The 10846-nt window shown below is 36.2% G+C and overlaps 1 long non-coding RNA gene across 1 annotated transcript; it reads left to right on the forward strand.

Annotated features, from left to right (window-relative positions):
• Window positions 1-3049: 3049 nt before the first annotated feature.
• On the forward strand, window positions 3050-4213 carry LOC105796099 (uncharacterized). The gene is made up of 2 exons (XR_001134319.2): window positions 3050-3746; window positions 3900-4213. It is a non-coding gene; the product is annotated as an uncharacterized LOC105796099 (long non-coding RNA).
• Window positions 4214-10846: the final 6633 nt, after the last annotated feature.

Here is a 10846-nt window from a genome sequence, read left to right on the forward strand (position 1 = left end):
CCTCTTTGCATTGCGTGGATATGAGGTGGAGTGAATCCGGAGGATAAAGTGGATCTTGATTAGCTCTTGCCTGAGGCAGTTCTACGACATCAGGGCCCTGCATAGGTCCCTTTCCTTTGACCAAGGCTGTCATCATTTCCATCATTTTGGCCATTTGATCCCTTTGCTCGAGCGATTCCTCTCGAGATCTCACCATCAAATCTGTCGCCTTTAGCTACGACTTGGCCAGTTGCTCTTGAACTCTCTTTGGGTTTTTTCCATCCTTTCCATTCTTTCATTGAGTTCGGCATCCATGGCTCTAGCTCTTAAGCGCGTTCTATAAGAGTGACGTGATTCCAGACTCGTAGTGTGGTAACTGTGGATTAGACTGCTTTAGCCTCAGTGAATGGTAAGTGCGATATGTACATGCAATGAGTGAATGAATGAATGACCAATGAATGCTAGTCATGTGTAAATATGCAAAAAAAATGGTGTTGATTTTAAGATAGCCCCATATTTTGGCGTTTCAATTATCAAAAGAGTCGATTACAAAATATTTTGTCGATGAAGATGCCCCTAGTGCCTGAGTCCCACTGTTTCCAAATCCCAGTCAAGTCTTCGAGATCGTTCTGACGAGCATTCAAAGTCACACGCTCGGGAAGATCAGAGGTGTATCCTTCCTTTAAACTGTCCCCTTTTACTTTTTGAGTCCTCAAAGACCAATCTCGGACTACAGCATTTTTCTCAGTTACTCGTGTAATTGACTCCTCCATCAGAAACCTGTTTTTGGCAACCAATCTTTAACCAACACCTTCCTAATGAGATGTCTACGATACATGATGAAAAATAAAATGAAGAATAAATAACCTTGGTTAGAGATCACAATAGATATAAACAGAAGAAAAAAGAAAAATAAAGACTATGGAAAATTTAACAAATTAAGCTATTCAATCATGCAATTTGGTGGAACAGACTCACACATTTTTTTTGCCCCAACATGCTTTACAAAAACCTATCCCACATATCATGAAACAATCTATCCGACCCAATTTATTAAACAGACTCAATTCATTTGCAAATAAATGTAAATGTAAAAGAAATAAAAGGTAAGAGGCGTTTCTCCCGTGCACTTATTTTGGTAACTATCAAACGGACAGAGGTTCGGCATGGCTCTAATTGGGTGGCTCGTACGGTTTACTATATGTGGTTTCGGTTCTAGACAGGTACTTGAATTGCCCATACTGTCACCTACTAAGGTTAGTATGGAGCCTCGGTCATCACCCATCACAGGCTCACGAGCTCAATTCGAGGGATTACATTTACTTATGCCTATGCGGAGAGACGAGTTAACTCACGAAAGCATAAGTCATATGTAACCCGAAAGTATTTCACTAGCCTGTGCGGAGGGACGAGTTAACTCACGAAGGCGTAGCGTTTACTTCCATTTAAACGGACGGAGCCCGAGTAGAGAGCTCATGTTATGCAAGAATGCAAGTGTACGGTGTGTGGGGAGAAACTCACAAACCTTTTTATTTTATTTTTACTAAAACAACTAAAAAACGTAAAACTTAAAGCTAAAAAAAAAAAACAGAAAGACAAAACAAGTTAGAAAAATATTAATTAAAAAAACCGAATGCAAATGCATGACTTTTCAAAAAAATAAAATTCAAGGGTCACGATTAAAAATTAATTTGAACAAAGGATTTTTAAAAATTTGACAACACGCGTTTAACATCAGACTCGACTCTCAAAAACATTTGGTCCCCAGTGGAGTCGCCAGCTGTAGCGACCTAAAGATTTTGGCACGGGCGCTAGTCGAAGTAATTATTGAAAATCTGAAAACAGAATCCCGATTTTATTTGAAAAGAGGAGTCGCCACTGATCTTTTTTCTAGGTGTGATCGGACACCTTCAAAAATCTCTTTTTAGAAGCATTTAAAAAAAAACTTTTCTAAAAAGAGGCAATTTTAGGTCCACGTTAAAATCCAGAGAAAATTAGGGTTCGGGAGTCGGTTACGAGCGAGGAAGGTATTAGCACCCTCGCGACGCCCAAAATTGGTATCTCGTTAAACGCGCGTTGTCTTAATTTTCAAAAATACGAGTTCAATTTAATATTTAATCATGATCCGATTGAAACACGTGAATTTTGAAACACAACCTCTCTTTTTTTTTTGAAAACACGATTTTTTTTAAAATACAAGAATTTTAGAAACACGAAACTTTTTTTTTAAAAAAACACGAAAATTTTGAAACACGAGATTTTTTTGAAAACACGAATTTTCTTTTTGAAACACAAAAATTTTTAAAACACAAAATTTGTTTTTGAAAACATAAAATTTTTGATAAAATACGAAATACGAGGATTTTTTTGAAACACGAAATTTTATGAAACACGGTCAATTTTTTTTTGAAAACACGAAAATTTTTGAAAGACGAGAATTTTTTTTGAAAATACGGAAATTTATAAAATAGGGAAATTTTTTCTGAAAACAAGAAAGTTTTTGAAATACGCGAATTTTTGAAAACACGAGAATTATTGAAAACGTGAAAATTTTTAAAACACGAAAATTTTTGAAATACGATAATTTTTTTGTTTTAAAAACGCGGAAATTTCTTTTGAAACGCGAAAACTCTTGAAAATGTGAAAAGTCGAAAATTTTGAAATACGAGTAATATTTGAAAATACGAAAACTTGAAACACAATTTTTTTTATTTTTATTTTTTAAAAACGTACCGTATTTAACACGAATCGATGATATTCACCCCAACATGGCGATGAAATCGACGAATCAACGTCAAACCGATTCAACTTAATATTTAATCGGGATTCTATTAAAACACGAGAAATTTTTTAATACGAGGATTTTTGAATATTTTTTATTTTTAAAAGGGCGTCCCGAATTTAACACGAGCTATTGATATCCACCCAACATAGCGATGAATTCGATGACTTAATATTAAACCGGTTCGTTGCCTTATTTATTGAAATTATTAGTTTTTTATTTTAAACATGCAAATAAAACAACATAATAATATTAAAAAAAAAACTATTCTAAAAATGCTAATTTAATTGAAATGAAATACCATTTAAATATATGAATTAAATAAAAAAGAGAGAAAAAATTTTACCAAAAGCCTAATATTATGGGCTTGAAAGATAGGCTCTTTTTTTTTTTGCCGGATTTGCGCCTGGAGGGCCTGCTGCCGAATTCGGGCCTGGGGGCCTGCTTGATCTGCTGCTGTTGAGCTGAAGCTGCTGGGCTACTGCACTGGGCCTGCTGCTGGAATGGGCCGAATCTGCTAGACTGTTGCACTGGGCCTGCTGGTAGACTGCTGTAGCCTGCTTCTTTTGTGGGTTTAGGGCTGCTGGGTCACTGCTGCTGGAACCTGCTGTTTGCAGCAGGTCGATCCGGGTCGGGTCGGATCCGGGTCGGGTCAACAGGATATATTTACCCTTTTTTTTCTCTTTCTATTTTTCATTCTTTTTCATTCTTTTTCTCTCTATTTTTTCGGGTTGAAATCTAGCCCTTTTTTCTTTCGCCGCCGTCGGTGTCTCTGGAGCACGGTGGTGGGACAGGCGCCGATGCTCTCCCTTCCCTCCTTTCTTCCTCTTCTTTCTTCTCTTCCTTCTTCTTTACTATTTGGGTTGTTTTTTGTCTTTTTGCTGGCTGTTTTTTTTTGTTTTCTTCTTGCTTGTTTGTGTAAGTGCGACGGTGGTGAGAAGAATGCCAAGGCATGGCGGTGGGCACGGTGGTGGTGAAGGCGGTGGTGGGGGCCCTTTGGCTTGCTGCTGTTTTTATTTTTTTTGAACTTTCTCTGCTCTTTTTTATTGTTTTTGAAATTTTTTGAGAACCCCCTTGAAAAATCCCCTCTCCCCTCCTTTTAATCTGCTCACTTTGTCCTCTTTCTAATTATTTTCAGGTGGCAGAGAAGCCATCATGGCCTAGGGAGGCTGCTGGAGTAGCTCGGCTGGGAGGGGTACGCTCGGCTGCTAATTGCGGGGATTAGACAAGTGCAGGAGGACCAAATTGCAGAGGATGCAAAGCTTCTTGGGCAAAAGTGCAATTTTAGCAAAAATATGGGCCAAAATGTAATTTTTGGGAAGTTTAGGGCCTTGAACGTAATTTACAAAATATTAGGGGTCAAGATGCAAATTTGGAAAAATTTAGGGGTTAAAATGTAATTTTTTAAGAATTCGGGGGCTAAAACGTAATTTATCTTGTATTTTTTATTTATTATTGCTTTATTAATATTATTAAAACATAAAAACATAAATAAAATAAAATAAAATAAAATAAAAACAATGGGCCAAAGCCCAAACAAGTCCAAAATTAAAATATTTAAAACCCAATTATCCAACCTCACATGCCCAACCATTAGGCACACATAGAGCAAGCCCAAAAAACAAAATTTTTAAATATATATATAAAATGAAATAAATAAAATAAAATACGAAATATGGACCTGACAAAATTCAGTGATTACAAGCGGAGCTTACTTTAGATGTGGTTCTTTCGACCATTATCTAAGAGACAGCCCGGAAAAGCCTGAAAAAGATACAGTCTAGACTTCAAGATTGAGAAATACAGCTACGAGGGGTAGACCACCTCGAAATCTAGGTAATGTGAGTGGTAGTCGGGGTATGAAAAAAGATTTCACTGTCAGATTTGAAGCACGAATACTAGCCAGAACATATGCTATTTGTGCTCGTGAGGATGCTTCTGCACCCGATGTGATTACTAGTACTTTTCTCTTCTTGATACTAATATATTGCTTTAATTAATCCTGGTTCAACCCATTCATATATTTACACGAATCTAGTGAATAATAAATATTTGTTTGTCGATTCCACTAAATTTGTGGTTAAAGTATTGAACCCTCTAGGCCAGTATGTGATGGTGGATAAAATTTGCAAGAATTTTCCGTTAATGATACAAGGTTTCTGTTTTTTGGCCAATTTGATGTTATTACCATTTGATGAATTTGATGTGATTCTGGGTATGGACTAGCTAACTCAGCATAATGCTATGGTAAATTGTAAACAAAAGCATATTGTATTGAAATGTTAGAATGGTGAAATGCTTGGTATTGAATCAGATAATTTAGATGGGTTGTGTAATGTGATATCAGCCATATCAGCATAGAAATATGTCAAAAAGGGTATGATGCTTACTTTGCATATGTGTTGGATTGTAAAGTGTCTGAATCAAAGATCAAATCAGTGCCAGTTGTCTGTGAGTATTCAGATGTGTTTCCAGAGGAGTTACCTGGATTACCACCGGTTAGAGAAGTTGAATTTTGTATAAATCTTGTACCGATGACTACACCGATATCTATACCACCTTATAGAATGGCTCATACCGAATTAAAGGATTTAAAAACACAGTTACAAGAATTGACTGACAGAGGTTTTTTTCGACCTAGTTTTTCACCCTGGGGTGCACCAGTTTTGTTTGTTAAGAAAAATGACAGATCCTTGAGATTGAGTATGATTACCGACAGCTCAACAAAGTCACCATCAAAAATAAGTATCCACTGCCCCGTATTGATGATTTGTTTGATCAGTTGAAAGACACCACAGTATTTTCAAAGATTGATCTACATTCCAATTATTATCAGTTACGAGTGGAAAACTCGGATGTGCCAAAAACAACATTCAGAACCACGTATGGGCATTATAAATTCCTTGTGATGCCATTTGGCTTAACAAATGCACCTGTGGTATTTATGGATTTAATGAATATAATTTTCAAACTGTATCTGGATAGATTTGTTGTTGTATTCAGTGATGATATTTTGGTACATTCCCAATATGAAAATGAAGATGCTGATCATTTGAAAATTGTTCTACAAAATCTACATGAAAAACAACTGTATGTTAAATTTAGCAAGTGTGAATTTCTGGCTTTGAAAGTTTATTTCCTAGGACATATAGTGTCGGCTGAAGGTATTAGAGTTGATCCGAGTAAAATTTCAGTTATTTTTAATTGGAAGCCACCAAAAAATGTGTTTGAAGTCAGAAGTTTTCTAAGATTAGCTGGTTATTATCGGTGACTTGTAAAAGGGTTTTCTATGATAGCTTCATCGATGAATCAATTATTACAGAAAGATTTGAAATTTGAATGGTCTGATAAATGCCAACAAAGCTTTGATCGGTTGAAAGCCCTGTTGACTGAAGCACTAGTTCTGATTCAGCCTGAATCGGGTAAGGAATTTGTGAGTTATAGTGATGCGTCATTAAATGGCTTAGGCTGTGTTTTGATGAAATAAGGTAAAGTAATAGCCTATGCTTCTAGACAGCTAAAATCACATGAAAAGAATTACCCAATACATGATTTAGAATTGGCAACTATTGTTTTTGCATTAAAAATTTAGTGACACTATCTGTTTGGTGAAAAATGTCATGTATTCACTAATCATAAAAGTTTAAAGTACTTGATGTCACATAAAGATTTGAATCTGAGAAAACACAAGTGGCTTGAATTATTGAAAGATTATGATCTAGTTATTGGTTATCATCCGGGAAAAGCAAATGTGGTTGTCGATGCTCTGAGTAGGAAGTCTTTGTTTGCGTTACGAGCAATAAATACTCGATTGTTATTGTTTAATGATGGTTCAATCTTAGCTGAGCTAAAAGCTAAACCGATGTTTTTGCAGCAGATCTGTGAAGCTTAGAAAAGTAATAATGAGTTACAAGCTAAACGGACACAGTGTGAATCGACTTCTAATTCAGAATTTCAAATAGGACCCGACGATTGTCTATTATTCAGAGACAGAGTATGTGCACTGAAGAATTGTGAACTTGTACAAAAAATTTTGCACGAAGCTCATAATGGTATTATATTTTTTCATCCGGGGAGTAATAAAATGTACAATGATTTGAAAAAGATGTACTGGTGGCTGGGATTGAAGCGTGATATCTCAGAATTTGTATCTAGATGTTTAATATATCAGCAAGTTAAAGTTGAACATCAGATACCTTCAGGATTATTACAGTCAAGCACGATACTAGAATGGAAGTGGGAAAAAGTTACTATAGATTTTGTATCGGGATTACCCCTATCTTCGAAAAAGAAAGATGTCATTTGAGTAATCGTTGACCGTTTGATGAAGTCTGCACACTTTATTCCAGTATGTAGGGATTTCTCCTTGGACAGATTAGTAGAGTTATATGTTTCTGAGATTATCAGGCTACATGGAGTGCCAATCTCCATTATTTCTAATAGAGATCCATGGTTCACATCCCGATTCTAGAATAAGTTGCAAGAGACTTTGGTACGCAATTACATTTCAGTACTGCATTTCATCCTCAAACTGATGGCCAGTCCGAACGTGTGATTTAGATTCTTGAAGATATGCTTCGGTGCTGTGTTTTAGAATTCGAAGGCAATTGGAAAAAATACCTACCTTTAGTCGAATTCGCATATAATAGCAGCTATCAGTCAAGCATAAAGATTGCACCGTATGAAGCTCTGTATGGTTGAAAATGTAGAATTCTATTGTATTAGACTGAGCTCAGTGAGAAAAAGATACATAGAGTTGATCTGATTCGAGAAACCGAAGAAAAAGTGAAAGTGATCCAAGATAGCTTAAAAGCAGATTCTGATCGTTAGAAATCCAATGCAGATCTTAAACGAAAAAAAATAGAATTTCAAGTTGGTGACGAGGTATTCTTGAAAATTTCGCCTTGGAAGAAAGTTCTTCGATTTGGCCGTAAAAGAAAATTGAGTCCACGATTCATCGGGCCACATGAAATCATTGAAAGAATTGGACCTATTGCATACTGATTGGCACTACCACCAGCACTAGAAAAGGTTCATAATGTATTTCATGTCTCTATGTTACGACGGTACTGATCAGACCCTTCACATGTTATTTCTCCAACAGATGTTGAAATCTAGCTTGATATGACAGACAGTGAGGAACCGATAGGAATTCTTGCACGAGAGGCAAAAGAATTGAAAAATAAAAAGGTAGCTTTAGTAAAAGTTCTCTGGCAACGACACGAAATAAAAGAAGCTACCTGGAAATCGAAGGAAACTATGAGAAAGCAATATCCGAACCTCCTTACCTGGTAAGATTTTCGAAGACGAAAATTCTTAAGGAGGAGAGTTGTAACAGCCCGTTTTGAGTGAAATCGGAACAGTGGTTTCGGGACCACAAATTTGAGTCTGAAAGAAAATTTATTTTAATATTAATTTATGGTCTATCGTATGACAAGAACATCGTATAAAAATTTTGGTAAGAAAATTTTACGGATTACATGTTTAATTAATGAAAGGACCAAATTGCATAAAATGAAAATTTTGAATTCTAGTTGCTAAAAGGATCAAATAGCTGTGGAATTCCAAATTTGAGGTAATTATATGTAATAGACCATTAAGAGGAGTTAGTAGATAAGTATGATGATTCGTCCATGGAAAATAAAATAAAGAAAAGGATGAAATTAAAAAGAAAAGATGAAAAGATGATAAATAATAAAATAACATAAAATATCATCATATTATCATCTTTCCTAAAAACTAAGACATGGAAACCGTAATTTGAAGCTTGAAGAAAGAAAATCTTATTTAGGTTAATTAGATCCGGATAGATCAAATACGAAGTCAGATCGTAGAAAAGAAAAAGTGTTGGATTAGTAGATTTTCGTACACGAATACTTGTCGAGGTAAGTTCGTGTAAGAAAATTGTGTATATTTATATGTTTGAATTTGAATGTTGTATATTTGAATTGTATAATTGCTATGTATATGAAATTGATCACATATCCCACATTGATAGACAAATGTTAAAATCTAGTTTGAATAAATGGAATTTCGGTGGATACAGGGTTCCTGAATTGGTTGTGGTCTTGCATATGTTGCGGACACTCCATAACTCGAAAGAACGTCCCGTTATTAGCCCTCTCGAGCTTCATGTTACATAATTCTTGTGAGCTTTTCGTTAATAGCCCTTCGGAGCATCCCGATCGGTTGTGATTCCTGCATGTGTTGTGGATACACCGCAACTTTTATGAGCGTCCCAATATATGGCACTTCGGAGGTTCCCGACTAAAGGCTCTTTGTGAGCTTCTTAATTAGTGACTCTCCGGAGCTTCCCGATATTGGCTCACTTGAACTTCCCGATATATGACTATCCGAAGCTTTCCTACTAATGGCTATTCGGTGCTACCTGTTATTGGCTCGCATGAGCTTCTGAATATGGCTCTTATGAGCTTTTCTTTATACATTCGGGATAAGTTTCCCGTTCCATGGCTCACATGAGCTTCCTGTTATATGGTTCGAGAGAGAGCTTCCCATTTATGTGCTCGTATGAGCATTCCCGAATATGAATTGACGGATTACAGTTTTGTACACTTCGAGTGTACTACCTGTCTAACCATCGATATTTCGAATAAATTCAACGGGCAAATTAATTTTGGTTATAATGGCATGTATAGGTTAACTTGGCCAAATGCTGGCAAATAAATGTTTTAGTTGTAACTAGCCATTGGAATGGCTTGTGATGGACATGTTTTGATGTATATATATGTATGACCTTATTATGCTTGGTATGTGTTTGAAATGGTTACGAATAGATTTTGATATGATTGATAAATTATATGAAATGTCTGATATACGTTTTGTAAATTTTGGTAATGCTCTATAACCCTGTTTCGGTGACAAATATGGGTTAGGGGTGTTACAATCTCACTTTGTAGTGTGGAGGATTAGTGAAGGAGAGATTTTCGTAGTGTTTAATAGCGAGGTTAATGGGAGTGATGATGTAGTGACTAAGGAAAAGTTTGACGGGGATGGGTATATGGGGTTAGAGTTTCCAGAAAAATATATTATTGAGACAAAAAGGAAGTAGGCCAAGCTAAGGGCTAAGGGGAAAAAAATGGCGATGGGGAGTGGGCTAAAGTCGGCATTGAAGGTTTTGAAGCCCAATAATAGGAATTTGTATATTGGGCATGGTGCTTTTGATGATGGATCGAGATTGGCCCTGGTGGGTACCATTGACAGAGGGAAAGCTATAGTGATGGAAAAAGTGGAAATTTCTGTGAATTTAAATAAGGAGAAACATGCAGCGGTTCGTATTTTGCATAAAGAAAAAATTAGAGTTAATACTGACAAAAAGAATGGTATTTTTATGTTTGGTAAAATGAGCTCTACCGCAGCGCAATAGCTACGTGCTAACACTATATACTATAAACGGCATGGGAAACCACCTGATGAGACTCTCGAGATCTAGGAGCAACAATTGGTTGATCTCCAATTACCAATGGAAGGGTCGGTTTGTAATCTCGAAAGAAATCCGGACAAAAATGTTATGGTGTCAAATTCTCAAGTTGTTGAAGAAGGTATGATTGTGGATGACACTAATGATGTTGAGTTAATTTGTCAGAGTCTATCGTAGGCTTTTTGGGTTTGACTTGTAAATTTCCTTATTTTTTAACATTAAAATAATTTGTCAGAATTGCCAAGGAACGGGACATCCTCGTTTTTACAGTTTTGTTAAAGAATACAGAAAGAAGTTTTTGCCAGATTTGTTTTGTCTGCTTGAAATCCAGGTTAGTAGAGTTAGGGCTGATGGTATTATTACTAAAATTGGATACTCGAATTCTTTTAGGGTGGAAGCGAATGGTTTTGCTGGAGGAATTTGGTTGTGTTGGAATAATGATATAATGGTGAATATTTTGAATAGACATTCTCAGGTGGTGCATGTTAAAATCCATAGTACGATGAGCTTGGATCATTTCTTTTGTTCTATTGTCTATGCTAGTCCTCATGCTGCAAAGAGAAGGGAGTTGTGGCATGTTCTCAACTCTCTGGCTGTTTTGGTGGAGGGACATTGGATGCTTGCCAGTGATTTCAATTCTATTATTG

This window comes from Gossypium raimondii, chromosome 3, assembly GCF_025698545.1.
Source record: "Gossypium raimondii isolate GPD5lz chromosome 3, ASM2569854v1, whole genome shotgun sequence".
NCBI classification, from domain to species: domain Eukaryota; kingdom Viridiplantae; phylum Streptophyta; class Magnoliopsida; order Malvales; family Malvaceae; genus Gossypium; species Gossypium raimondii.